The 14,836-nt window shown below is 38.6% G+C and overlaps 1 protein-coding gene across 40 annotated transcripts in view; it reads right to left on the bottom strand.

Annotated features, from left to right (window-relative positions):
* The window catches only part of RIMS2 (regulating synaptic membrane exocytosis 2), a 729,498-nt gene that overhangs the window by 652,857 nt on the left and 61,805 nt on the right, over window positions 1-14,836 (bottom strand). The window lies entirely within an intron of this gene.

Below are 14,836 nucleotides of genomic sequence, written 5' to 3'. Positions count from 1 at the left end.
AGTTTTTGTTCATCTGGGAGTCTTTAATTCTCTTTTATGTTTGAAGGATATTTTAGCCAGATATACTATTCTACAATAAAAGTGTTTTTCCTTTACCACATTAAATATGTCATGCAACTCGCTACTGGCCTGTAAAATTTCCACTGAAAAGTCTGCTCCCAGATATACTGGAGCTCTATTTATGTTATTTGTTTATTTTCTCTTGCTGCTTTTCGGATCCTTTCTTTATCCTTGACCTTTGGGAGTTTATTAAATGCCTTGAGGTAGTCTTCTTTAGTTTAAATCTGTTTAAATATGCCAAAGGGAGTACTGCTTTAGTTCTATAACCTTCTTGTACTTGGATATAATATCTTTCTATAGGTTTGGGAAGTTGTTATTATCCCATTGTGTGTGTTTTTCCCCCACTCACGTGATATATGTTGACGTTGTTACCCTTTGAATTAACTTTCTACACCTATCTACCTACCTCCTCTTTAAGGACAATAACACTTACACTTGCCCTTTTGAGGCTAGTTCTAGTTCTAGGTCCTATAAGTATGCTTGAATGTTTGTTTGTTTTTCTTTTCTATTTTGTCCCCTCTGACTGTGTATTTTCAAATAGCCTGTCTTGAAGGTCACTAATTCTTTCTTCTGCTGGATCAATTCTGCTATAAAAGGACTCTGTTACATTCTTCAGAGTCTTGATTCTTTTTAATTATTGCAATCTCTGTTAAATTTATCTGATAGAATTCTGAATTTCTTCTCTGTGTTATCTTTGATTTCAAAATAGCTGTGTTTCCTCAACACAACTATTTTAAATTTTGTGTCTGAAATGTCACATACATTTCTCCAGGATTGATCCCTGCTGCCTTATTTAGTTCACTTGGTGAGGTCATGTTTTCCCAGATGGTGTTGATGCTAGCAGATCTTCTTCAGTGTCTAGGCACTGAAGATGATATAACAATTTATGGTAGTGTACACTATCTAGGCTTATTTGTAGACGTCCTTCTTTGGAAGGCTTTACAGATATTTGAAGGGACTATGATGTTGTGATCTAAGCTTTATCTGTTTTAGAGAGCACCCCAAGCCCAGTAACACTGTGGTTCTTACAAACTCATAGAGGTACCACCTTGAGAATCTAAAACAAGAACCAGGAGAATTCTCTGGATTATCAAGCAGAGACTCTGTTCTCTTGTCTGTCTCCCAAACATAAAGTGTCTCTCTCTGTGTTCTGAGCTACCTAAAGCTGAGGGTGGAGTGACACAATCACCCCTGTGGCCACCACCACTATGACTGCGCTGGGTCAGACCTGAAGCCAGCACAGCACTGGGGCTTGCCCAAGGCCTGCTGCAACCACTCCATGGCTACTTCCTATTTTGCTCAAGGTCCTGGGGCTCTACAATAAGCAGGTGGCAAAGCAAGCCAGAACTGTATCCTCCTCTTCAGGGCAGGGAGGTCCCCCAGGCCCCAGGTGGGTCCAGAGGTGCCATCTGGGGGCCAGGGACTAGAGTCAAAAACCTTAGAAGTCTACCTGGTGTTCTATTTTATTGTGGCTGAGCTGATACTCAAACCATAAGACACAATCCTTTCCACTCTTCCCTCCTCTTTCCAAAAGCAGAGGAGCCTCATTCTGTAGCCATTATTACCCCCAGCCACAAGGAGTATTGCCAGACTAACACAGATGTTCCTTTAAGGTCCAAGGTTTCTTAAGTCAGCTTATTGTGAATGCTGCCTGGCCTGGGACTCACCCTTCCAGGTATGGACTCCCCTCTGGCCCAGGACACATCCAGAAATACCATCTAAGAGTCAAGTCCTAGAATTGGGGACCCCAAGAGCCCTCTTGGTGCTCTATCCCCCTGTGGCTATGTTGGCACCTAAGGTGCAAGACAAAGTTCCCTTTACTTTTCCCTCTGCTTTTCTCAAGCAGAAGGAGTTTTTCCCCGTAGCCACCACAGCTGGTAATGTGCTGAGTCTCATCTGATGCCAGCAAGTCTCAGAGGCTCGCCCAAGGTCCTCAATGTAGCACCTAAGTATTGCTGCTGGTTATTCAGTGCTCAAGGCCTCTTCAATTAGCAGGTGATGAATGCCTCCAGGACTGAGTCCTTTCCTTCAAGGCAGTGGGTTCCATCTTGGCCCAGGATGTGTCTAGAAATGTCATCCTGGAGCTAGGGCCTGGAACAGGGACCTTGCAACTCTGACTAGTGCCCTATCCTGCTGTGGCTGAGCTGGTATTCTAAATGCAAGACAAAGTCCTCCCCACTCTTCCCTCTCCTCTCCTCAATTGGAAGAAAGAGTTCTCTTTTGGAGCCACAAGCTGTGTAGCCTGGGTTTAGGGAAGGAGTGATGCTTACATTCCCCTGGCTGCACCAGTGGTGTCTCAGTATGTTGCATGCCACCTCCCCCAATTCACTGTCTCTCGGCCTAGTTCGGTACTAGGACTTGCCTTAGAGTTGCAGTCCTTATGGCCTACACTGCCTTTCAAGTTTACCTGGAGACAGGGCACATGCAGCCTTTGGTGGTGAGGTATCCTTACGGGAGAGATGATTGGTGGAGGCTTCTATCCACCGTCTTGCTCCTCCTCTGACCTCACGTTTTTCTAAGTATAAGATCATGTCATCTGCAAACAAACCTAATGTGACTTCTTCCTTTCTAATTTGAATGTCCTTAATTTCCTTCTCTTGCTTAATTGCTCTGGCCAGGACTTTCACTTTTATATTGATTAAAAGTGGTGAAAGCAGGCATCCTTGTCTTGTTCCGCATCTTAAAGAAACCGCTTTCCATTTTTCTCCATTCAGTATGATGTTAGCTGGGGGATTTTCACATATGGCCTTTATTATTTTGAGTTATGTTCCTTCTACATTCAGTGTGTTGAGGGTCTTTGGCATAAAAGGATGTCAAATTTCATTGAATACTTTTTCAGCATCTATTGAAATGATCATATAGTTTTTGTTCCTGGTTCTTTTAATGTGATGTATTATTCATTTACATATGTTGGCCCATGCTTGATTCCCTGGGATGAATCCCACTTGATCATGGTGAATGATCTTTTTAATGTGTTGTTGAATTTGGTTTGCTAGTATTTTGTTGAGCATTTTACATTTATGCTCTACAGTCTTCTTATTTTGTTGTGTCCTTGTCTAGTTCTGGCATCAGGGTAATGCTTGCCTAGTAGAATGAGTTTGAAAGTATTCCCTTCTCGGCCAGGCGTGGTGGCTCATTCCTGTAATCCCAGAACTTTGGGAGGCCGAGGCGGGCAGATCACGAGGTCAGGAGATCGAGACCACAGCAAAACCCCATCTCTACTAAAAATACAAAAAAATTAGCTGGACGTGGTGGCGGGCGCCTGTAGTCCCAGCTACCTGGGAGGCTGAGGCAGGAGAATGGCGTGAACCTGGGAGGCGGAGCTTGCAGTGAGCCAAGATCGTGCCACTGCACTCCAGCCTGGGTGACAGAGCGAGACTCTGTCTCAAAAAAAAAAAAAAAAAAAAAGTATTCCCTTTCTCTTCAGTTTCTTTGAGGAGTTTGAGTAGACATGGTATTAGTTCATCTTTAAATGTATGGTAGAATTCAGCTGTGAAGCAATCAGGCTGTCAGCTTTTCTTTTGATGGTAAACGTTTTACCACAGTGTTGCTCTCATTACTCATTACTGGTTTGAGGTTTTCTATTTCTTCATTGTTAAATCTTCTTAGATTGCATGTGTCCCCTGCTATTACTGCATTGCAGTCTATCTCTCCAATTAGATCTATTAATGTTTGCTTCATGTACTAGGGAGCTCCAGTGTTATGTACACAGAAATTCATAATTGTTATGTCATCTTGTTGAATTGATCCCCTTTATCATTTTACACACACACACACATGCACACATATATAGTCTTTGTTTTTACAGTCTTTGATTTGTAGTCTATTTTATCTAAGTATAGCTACTTCTGCTTGATTTTGGTTTCTAATTGCAATGAAATATCTTTTTCCACCCCTTCAAGCTTAGTCTATGTGTATCTTTACAGGTGAGGTGGGTTTTTGGTAAGAAACATATAGTTGGTTGTTGTTTCTTTAGCTATTCAGTCACTCTCTGCCTTTTAGTTGGAGAATTAAGTCCATTTACATTCAAGGTTATAATTGGTAAGGACTTACTACTGCCAATTGTTGCTTGTTTTCTGGTTGTTCTGTAATTCCTCTCTTCCTTTCTTATACTGTGTCCTTTGGTGGTTGATATGGTTTTGCTCTGTGTCCCCACCCAAATCTCATGTCGAATTGTAATTCTCAGTGTTGGAGGAGAGACCTGATGGGAGGTGATTGGATCATGGGGGCGGATTTCCCCCTTGCTGTTCTCATGATAGTGAGTGAGTTCTCACCAGATCTGGTTGTTTAAAAATGTGAAGCATCTCCGTCTTCACTCTCTCTGTCTCCTGCCACCATTTGAAGACATACTTGCTTCCCCTTTGCCGTCCCACCATGATTATAAGTTTCCTGAGGCTTCCCAACCATGCTTCCTGTACAGCCTGCAGAACTGTGAGTCTTTATTCATAAATTACCCAGTCTCAGGTAGTTCTTTATAGCAGTGTGAGAACAGACTAATACAGTGGTTAAGCAACGCTTCTGGTATTATATTTTAATTGGCATTGTGGTTACCATGAAGCTTATAAAAAAATCTTATAGATTAAGAAGTTATTTTAAATAAGTGAAAACTTACCTTACATCATAAAGAACACAGAAAGAAAAAAAAACTCTACACTTTAAATCCATTCCCTCCCATTTTTACTTTATGTTGTCTCAAAATACATATATAGACTTTCTCTTAAAAGGTAGCTATAACTATGATTATTGTTAGATCTGTCTTTTGAGCTTCATACTAAAGTTATGAATGGATTGCACACTGTAATTACACTATTATTCTGGGTTTGTCCTTGTACTTAATTTTATCAGTAGGTTTTATACCTTCAGATGTTTTCTTTTTGCATGTATTTTTTCCTTTCAGATTGAATAACTCCCTTTGGCATTTCGTGTGTGTGCGTGTGTCTGTGTGTGTGTGTGTGTGTGTGTGTGTGTGTGTCAGAGACAGAGAGAGAGGGAGAGAGAGAGAGAGTATTGCTATGCTGCCCTGGTCCTGAACTCCCAGGCTCAAGCAATTCTCCCACTTCTTTCTCTCAAGTAGCTGGGATTACAGGCACATACCATTGTGCCTGGCTCCCTTTAAGTATTTCTTCCCATATTCGTGGTGGTGAATTCTCCCAGTTTTTGTGTATCTGGGAAAGACTTTCTCTCTCCTTCATGTCTGTTGGATAGTTTTGCTAAATACAATATTCTATTTTTTTTTTTGAGACAGAGTCTTGCTCTGTTGTCCAGGCTGCAGTGCAATGGTGCATTCTCAGCTCAGTGCAACCTCCACCTTCCAGTTGGGTGATTCTCCTGCCTCAGCTTCCTGAGTAGCTGGGATTACAGGTGTGTGCCACCATGCCCGGCTAATTTTTTTGTATTTTTAGTAGAAACAGGTTTTCACCATGTTGGCCAGGCTGATCTCAAACTCCTGACCTTAGGTGATAAGCCTGCCTTGGCCTCCCAAAGTGCTGGGATTACAGGATTACAGGTGTGAGCCACTGTGCTCAGCCATGGTATTCTTAAAACAGCAGATTTTTTCCTTCAGCACTTTGAAAATGTTGCCCCACTCCCCTCCTGGAATGTATGATTTCCATTGAAAAGTCTGTTGCCAGACAAAATGGAGCTCCTTTATATGTTGTTGGGTTTTTTGTTGTTGTTGTTGTTGTTTTGTTTTGTTTTGTTTTTTGTTTTGACAGGAGCTCACTCTGTCACCCAGGCTGGAGCACAGTGTTACTATCTTGGCTCACTGCAACCTTCAACTCCCAGGCTCAAATGATTCTCCCGTCTCAGTCTCCCGAGTAGCTGGGATTACAGGTGCACATCACTTCCTCTCAGCTAATTTTTGTATTTTTAGCAGAGATGGGGTTTCACTATGTTGGGCTGTCTGATCTTGAACTCCTGACCTCAAATAATCCACCTGCCTCGGCCTCCCAAAGTGCTGGAATTACAGGCATGAACCACAACGCCTGGCCGATATGTTAGTTGCTTCTTTTCTCCTGCTGCATTTAGAACCCTCTCTTTGTCCTTGACCTTTGAGAATTTGATTATGTGCCTCGGGGTACTCTTATTTGGGTCTAATCTGTTTGGTGTTCTCTGACCTTCCTGCACCTGGATATTTATTTCTTTTCCAAGGTTAGGTAAGTTTTGTTATTATTTCTTTAAATAATCTTTCCACTCCTTGTTCTTGCTCAATTCCCTCTGGAACATCAATAAATCTTAGATTTGCTCTTTTAAGGTAATTTTCTATATCTTGTAGATGATCTTCATTCCTTTTAAATTTTTTCTTATTCCTCTTCTATTTTCAGTATTTCATATTTCAGTATTTTCAAAAAACTTGTCTTTGAACTCACGAATTCTTACCTCTGCTTCATCCATTTTGCTATTGAGAGCCTCTAATGAGTTTGTCAGATCAGGAAATATATTTCTCAGGTCCAAGGTTTCTGTCTGGCTTTTAAAAATTATTTTATTTTCTTTGTCAAATTTCTCTGATGATTTCTGAATTGTTTTTTCATTTTTGTAAATATTTATTTTCATTCATATTGTGTAAATACCAAGAAATGAAATAGCTAGATCACACAGTAACTGTATTAATACTTTAAATTTTCTAAAATTATACTTTAAGTTCTGGGATACATGTACAGAATGTACAGGTTTGTTACCTAGGTATACACATGCCATGGTGGTTTGCTGCACCTGTCAACCCGTCACCTACATTGCATATTTCTCCTAATGCTATCCCTCCCCTAGCTGCCCCTGACAGGCCCTGGCGTGTGATGTTCCCCTTCCTGTGTCCATGTGTTCTCACTGTTCAACTCCCACTTATCAGTGTTTGGTTGAAATAGTGTCTCACTGTGGTTTTGATTTGCATTTCTCTGATGACCAGTGATGATGAGCATTTTTTTCATGTGTCTGTTGGCTGCATAGATGTCTCCTTTTGAGAAGTGTCTGTTCATATCCTTTGCCCACTTTTTGATGGGGTTGTTTGTTTTTTCTTGCAAATTTGTTTAGTTCCTTGTAGATTCTAGATATTAGCCCTTTGTCAGATGGATAGATTGCAAAAATTTTCTCCCATTCTGTAGGTTGCCTGTTCACTCTGATGATAGTTCCTTCTGCTGTGAAGAAGCTCTTTAGTTTAATTAGATCCCATTTGTCAATTTTGGCTTTTGTTGCCATTGCTTTTGGTGTTTTAGTCATAAAGTCTTTGCCCATGCCTATGTCCTGAATGTTATTGTCTAGGTTTTCTTCTAGGGTTTTTATGGTTTTAGGTCTAACATTTAAGTCTTTAATCCATCTTGAGTTAATTTTTGTATAAGGTGTAAGGAAGGGGTCCAGTTTCAGTTTTCTGAATATGGCTAGTCGGTTTTCCCAACACCATTGATTAAATAGGGAATCCTTTCTCCATTGCTTGTTTTTGTTAGGGATATCAAAGATCAGATGGTTGTAGAAGTGTGATGTTATTTCTGAGGCCTCTGTTCTGTTCCATTGGTCTATATATCTGTTTTGGTACCAGTACCACGCTACTTTGGTTACTGTAGCCTTGTAGTATAGTTTGAAGTCAGGTAGCATGATGCCTCTAGCTTTGTTCTTTTTACTTAGGATTGTCTTGGCTATATGGGCTCTTTTTTTGTTTTTATATGTTATCTTGGAGAACATTTAGATTCCTTAAAACTGGTATTTTGAATTCTTAAGAGAGTTCACATATGGCTGTCTCGTTAGGGTCAGCCACTGTTTTCATTCGTTCTCCATTTGAGGAGACCATGGTTCCCTCTTTGCTCTTGTTTTTTTGAATGTACATTTACATCTTTGCATTCAAGGATTAGTTATTTATTCTAGTCTTACCTATCTGGCTTATTGTGGTTTTTATTGGATATGTTTGCTTACAGATGCTTTGTGATTTACACGTTGATTTTCTTTCTTATGGTTGTTTGTTTTTTCTGCCATGTTGCTGCCTCCTTTTTGGCATTAGTTGGTGCATTAAACCCAAGTTTGCCTTGGTTGTAGTAAATATTCAGAGTGCCACCCATTCCAAATGAGTCCCAAAGGGGATAGCCTTATAGTGTGGGAAGGCTGGCTAGGGATTCATGCCCAGGGGACCTGTGGAACAAACCTCCTACAGCATGGCATCTCCTTTGGCTGACTTACATAGCAGGGTTTCCATGCTGAGGATAGTGGTCCTGCCCTCCCACTTTGTGTTTGGTTCTCCTCAAGGATAATTTTTCCTTCAGGTACTCCTGATGTTTCCCCTGGGTTGAGGCAGGGACAGTCTCCTGCTAGGGAACTGAAGTTAGAAGCAAAACTAGTTATCCACCTTGATCTCACTTTTTCCAGTGTAGAAACTGTAGTTTTGGGGAAACTTTAGGCATATCTGGTGCCAGGCAGATTGTGGGGAGGAGCATCATGGAAATCCAATTCTCTTAATCCGTTCAGAGTTTTTTCAATTCTCTGTAGTCTCAGGAACTGTCTCTTCCTCATATTTGAATTCTGGGATATTACTGGTGATAATCTCAGTGCTGTATGTGTATATATATATGTATGTGTGTGTTTATATATATAAATTATATATAAAACATAAATATATATTATATAAATACATATTTCCTGTGGTGGGGGAGTGCAGCCAGCTTCACTTCACCACCTTTGAAACCAGTATTTGTGGTAATTTGTTATAGCAGCAATGGGAAACTAATATAGGAATATTATAAACATTGTTGCACTGGACATTCTTTACTTTTCTTTTGGTGAGTACATGCATTCATTTCTGCTGAGTATATACCTAGGAATGGAATTTCTGGGTCATATGGTATCATATGTTCAGCTTTGGTAGATACTGCCCATTTTCCAAAACGGTTGACTTTAGTTTAAACTGCTAAAAACAGTGTATCAGAGTAGCAATTGTTCCATAACCTTAAAACACCTACTATTGTCTCTTTTTTAAGCCACTCTAGTGGGTACACAGTAGTGTTTCACTGTGGTTTTATTCTGTATTCCCACTGCGACTAATGAAGTTGAGTACTTTCCACGTGTTCAATGGCCATTTATATAAGTTCTTTTATCTAGTAATCTCATAAGTGTCTTTCCTATTTTTTAATTGAGTGATATGTTCTTTTACTGATTTGTGTGAGTTTTATATATTCTGGATATGAGTCCACTGTCAGATAAATTAGGACCTTATGATAGTAAAAAGGGACACATTCTTGTGGCTCTGCCAAGAATCCTTCCATGTAAAAATTTTTAATAGCTACAATGCTGATATTGTGATTGCTATCACAGGCATTCAGTGTAATATGGTTAAAAGTCTAGATTTAAAGTTACTTCACAACAAGGGCTAGAAATATCTTCTATCTCCTTTGTATCTTTGGCAGATCCTAATCATTAAGTACACATTTGGTGTACGCTAAGTAAACATTTAAATCAAAGAATGCTCTAAGGTAAACAATGTATTTCTCTTCCCAAGGGCTTTCTTTTAACCCACCAGTTACAATTACTAAAGCTCATGAATATGTCTACCAGCCAAGTACCACTCGTAACACTGAAACAACGCAGGGAGTCCCAAGAACCAGGGAAGACCAAGAAGCATATTTATAAAGGGGAACCAAAGACAGTTTAGAAAGAGAGAATGGAATTGCAGTGAATCCAAACATTATAGACAGAGAATGACATTCTTGGAATAGCTCCATATCAGAGGAATAAAGTGAAGAAATAAACAGACGAAGTAATCTCTAAAAATAAGAGCAAGTCAACCATAATAAACTAGAGCAGGAGTTCAGGACAAGGCTATGAACAATATCGGTCTGTGAGATGCTTGCTTTTATATAACAAAGCTTAGTGGAAACTACACAAAGACTGGTGTTTGAGAGTATTGTCTGAAGATTCATTGCTATAAAGAAGAATGGCAAAAGCACTCCATACCAGAATTATTATGGTTTGTCCAAATATCTTTTTATTTACTAAAGTGGGGGAACCTAGGGCAACTATGATATCCAGTTTTTATTTGAATAGCATCCAGTAAGTGATATCTCTTAGGTCGTTCTAAGCAGATTATAAGTAAGCAGTTCAACTTGCAAAAGAATGAAGCATACATACACTGGCCAGATGAAACACTTTTAGATAGGAAAAAAAAAAAGTATTGCTTACTGAAGTCAATGGCCAATCGGGAACATGTAAGATGCAAAAACCTGAAACAAATAAATACAATACTGACATGCCAGTGAAAATAATACAGTTATCTAAAAACCTTTGTTTTTGCCCATACCTAAGAATACATCAAACCAAATAGGTGAAAGATCTCTATAAGGAGAACTAAAAAACACTGATGAAAGAAATCACAGAGGACACAAACAAATGGAAAAACATTCCATGCTCATGAATTGGAAGAATCAATAACATTAAATATCCAGAATGCCCAAAGCAATATACAGATCAAATGCAATTCCTATCAAATTACTAGCATCATTTTTCACAGAATTAAAAAAATTCTAAAATTCATATGGATCCAAAAAAGAGCCTAAATAGCCAAAGCAATCATAAATGAAAAGAACAAAGCGGGAGGTATCACATTACCCAACTTCAAACTGTACTACAGGGCTATAATAACCAAAATGATATGGTACAAAAATAGACACAGGGACCAACATAGCAGAATAGAGAACCCAAAAACAAAGCTGCACACCTACAACAAAATGATCTTAGACAGTCAACAAAAATAAACAATGGAGAAAGTATACCCTATTCAATAAATAGTAATAAACAAACTGGCTAGCAATATGCAGAATAATGAAACTGGACCCCTAACTGTGACCATACTCAAAAATTAACTCAAGATGGATTAAAGACAAGGCCACCTGTGGTAGCTCACGCCTGTAACCCCAACACTTTTGGAGGCTGATACAGGTGGATCACTTGAGGTCAGGAGTTCAAGACCAGCCTGGCCAACATAGTGAAACCTCATCTCTACTGAAAAAAAAAAAAAAAAATACAAAAATTAGCTGGGCGTGGTGGCATGCACCTGTAGTCCCAGCTACTTGGGTGGCTGAGGCATGAGAACCACTTGAAACTGAGAGGCAGAGGACCTGAGCCGGGATCACACCACCACATCCAGCCTGGACAACAGAGCGAGACTCTATCTAGAAAAAAAAAAAATTGGATTGAAGACTTAAATGTAGGGGTAAGGCCTCAAACCATACAAATCCTAGAAGAAAACCTAGGAAATACTCATCTGGACATTGGCCTAGGGGAAGAATTTATGACTACGACCTCTAAAGCAAATGAAACATAGACAAAAATTGACAACTGGGACCTAATTAAATTCAAGAGCTTCTCTACAGCAAAAGAAGCTATCAACAGAGTAAACAGACAAACTACAGTATGGGAGAAAATATTTGCAAACTATGTATCCAAGTACTAATATCCAAAATCTATAAGGAACTTAAATAAATTGACAAATAAAAAATAAATGACCCCATTAAAAAGTTGGCAAAGAGCATAAACAGATATTTCTCAAAAGAAGACATACAAGTGGCCAACAAACATATGAAAAAAATGTTCATCATCACTAATCATTGGAGAAACGCAAATAAAACCACAATGAGATACATCTCACACCAGTCACAATGGCCATTATTAAAAAGTGAAAAAAAAAACAAACAGACATTGGCAATGCTGCAGAGAAAAAGGAATGCTTACACACTGTTGGTGTGAATGTCCATTAGTTCAGCCCCTGTAGAAAGCAGCTTGAGTTTGTAAACTCACCAATCAGCACTCTGTAAAAATGGACCAATCAGCACTCTGTAAAATGGCCCAATCAGTGCTCTGTAAAATGGACCAATCGGCAAGGCGTGCGCAGGGCCAAATAAGGGAATAAAAACTGGCCACCCGAGCCAGCAGCAGCAACCCGCTCAGGTCCCCTTCCATGCTGTGGAAGCTTTGTTCTTTCGCTCTTCACAATAAATCTTACTGCTGCTCACTCTGGGTCCGCGGCACCTTTAAGAGCTGTAACACTTGCTAAGAAGGTCTGCAGCTTCACTCCTGAAGTCAAGCGAGACCATGAACCCACTGGAAGGAGGAAACTCCGGACACTTCTGAACATCGGAAGGAACAAACTCCTGACACACCATCTTTAAGATCTGTAACACTCACTGCGAGGGTCCGTGGCTTCATTTTTGAAGTCAAGAGAGACCAAGAACCCACCGGAAGGAACCAATTCTGGACACACTATTACTATTATTGATGCTGTTGCTTTTGTTATGTGCATTAGAAATATGTGAGGGAACTATTAATTTTGGACAATGCAGCCTAAATATGGAAGCTGTGTGTCTTTCTCAGTTGCAGAACAGACAGAAGAAAATTTTTGAAGCAAACAAAAGGAAACAGAACCAAGAGAACAATGGAGAGAGTCCTAAAGATATTCTCTGAGGCTCTGAATCCAGTTACCTATTGGACTTTCCAGTTATATGAACCAATACATTTCTTTTTTCTTTCCTCAAGCTAGTGTAAGGTGAGTACTTTTTTACTCACAACAAAAAGTATTAATATAACACCTTTTGCCTATAAATCACAAAAATAGAAATGCATATATACACATATAGTAGGTACATATATACATATACACACAAACATACATATGACAAATATATATGCCATATATAAGAAATCTGTGTGTCAAACAATTAGTTTTTCATTATTTGCTGTCACAGTATCCACACCAAAAGTAAAAAAAGGAAAGCAGCTTTATTCTATACTCCTAGTTGATAAGTTAATATTCCATCTCTATTAACATCCTATTACAGTATTTTCAAGAAACTTCAAGGAGGCTTGTGTGTGTTAAGGTGGGAAAAGGGGAACAATGCAGATGTGGTTGGAAAGGTAAATTGATCAGACTATTATGAATGTTGTATATTAGGGGATTTGAAATTTTATTTTGTTGAACATAGGTATGATGTTTTTGAGATCATAAGTGACATTCTTTATTCATTCAATAAACACTTAATGAATACATAGTATGTACCAAACACAATACTAGAGCATAGACACATCACAGCTGCTGTTGTCAAATTTATAATCTAGTTAACAGGTCTGTGTTCTCTAACATTGATGGCAGATCATAACAGATAAGAAAAATGAGTGAGAATTTATATAGACAAGAAAAAGGAAAAATTATAAGTAGACCAATTGATCATTAGGACAGTACAAGAACAGTCAAAGAAGGCTCCAAAATATTTATTTTGTGTCATTGGTATAGGAAAAACAGTAAAAACAATAGCTTTTGTCAATAAATACTTAGGTTGGTGCAAAAATAATTGCAGCTTTTGCAATTACTTTTAATTGCAAACTTTATCTGGAAATATTGAGTTCTCCCAGTTATTAAAAGCTAAGCTCCTTGAAAGCTCTAATCACTATACAAAACAGAGACTAGACTAGTGACTGGTACTTAGTAGGTGCTCAATAAATGTGTTATTTTTGAACAAGCTATCTTTAAGATTTGCAGGTAGAAACATTAATTCAATAATTAATTTATTGATACCTATCATGTTATCAGGGATCATGCTAACAACCGGGGACTATGCTACCAATAAATAAAACACAATTCCATGCTCCTAAGGTACTCTCAGTGTGCTGGAGCATTATCGACCTTTTCCACCCCTAAACACATTTACAATCTCCTGCAAAAATTTTTTCCTGGAAAAGTTTAGAGAAGCGAAGCATCAGAGGATTTATGAAATGTGAGAGACTTATTTATAAGAACATTCAATATGCATGTGAGTTTAGCTAACTCATTTAAAGAACTCAAAAAATTGCCTTTTGATAATGAATAAATAAGTAATAAAGCATGTGATAACTCATAATTTTTTCAATTCTAACTCTATTTTTTAATTGGTGTTATTTTTCCAAAACTCTATTCTTTGTGGAGAATGTGCTGGCAACATCAGTACTGAAAATCAATCTAAGAGTTTAGATGAGAGGTCTAGAAACAAACCTACAACAACAAAACAGCATAGAAGTACATTGTATAATGAGGGTACAGGGAGGGATTTAGGGCAACACAAAGAAGGGTTACCTAATGCAGTCCTAAAGGATGTGTAAAAACTTCCTGGAACACGTGATATTTGACAAAAGTCTTAAGAACTGAGTAGATTAAAACTAATTGCAGGATACAAGACCAATATTCAAAGATCAATTGTATTTCCAGACACTAGCAAAGAACATTTCCAAAATGAAATTATGAAAACAATTGCATGTTTAAAATAGCATGAGCCAGGCATGGTGACTCACACCTATAATCCCAGCAACTCGGGAAGCTGAGGCAGTAGGACTGCTTGAGGCCAGGAGTTCAAGACCAGCCTGCGAAAGACCAGACATAGCAAGACCCTGTCTCTGCCAAAAAAAAAAAAAAAAAAAAAAAAATTTAAATTAGCCAGGGGTAGTAGCACATGCTTGTAGTCCTAGCTACTCAGGAGGCAGATGTAGGAAGATTGTTTGAGCCCAGGATTTCAAGGCTACAGTGAGCTGAAATCAACACCACTATATTCTAGCTTGAGCAAAAGAGCAAGACCCTGTATCTTTAAACAAAAAAAAAATCAAAAAGAAAAAAATACTGAGGTACAAATTTAATAAAAGCAGTGTAAGATTTGTATACTGAAAACTACAAATCATTATTGGGAAAAAAAGAAGATTTAAATACATGGAAAGACACCCCATGTCCATAAGTCACAAAACTTAATATTGTTAAGACAGCAATATTCCCTAAATTGACCTACAGATT

The sequence above is a fragment of the Pan troglodytes genome, chromosome 7 (genome assembly GCF_028858775.2).
Source record: "Pan troglodytes isolate AG18354 chromosome 7, NHGRI_mPanTro3-v2.0_pri, whole genome shotgun sequence".
Lineage (NCBI taxonomy): Eukaryota > Metazoa > Chordata > Mammalia > Primates > Hominidae > Pan > Pan troglodytes.
This window is presented reverse-complemented; position numbering and strand designations above follow the sequence as displayed.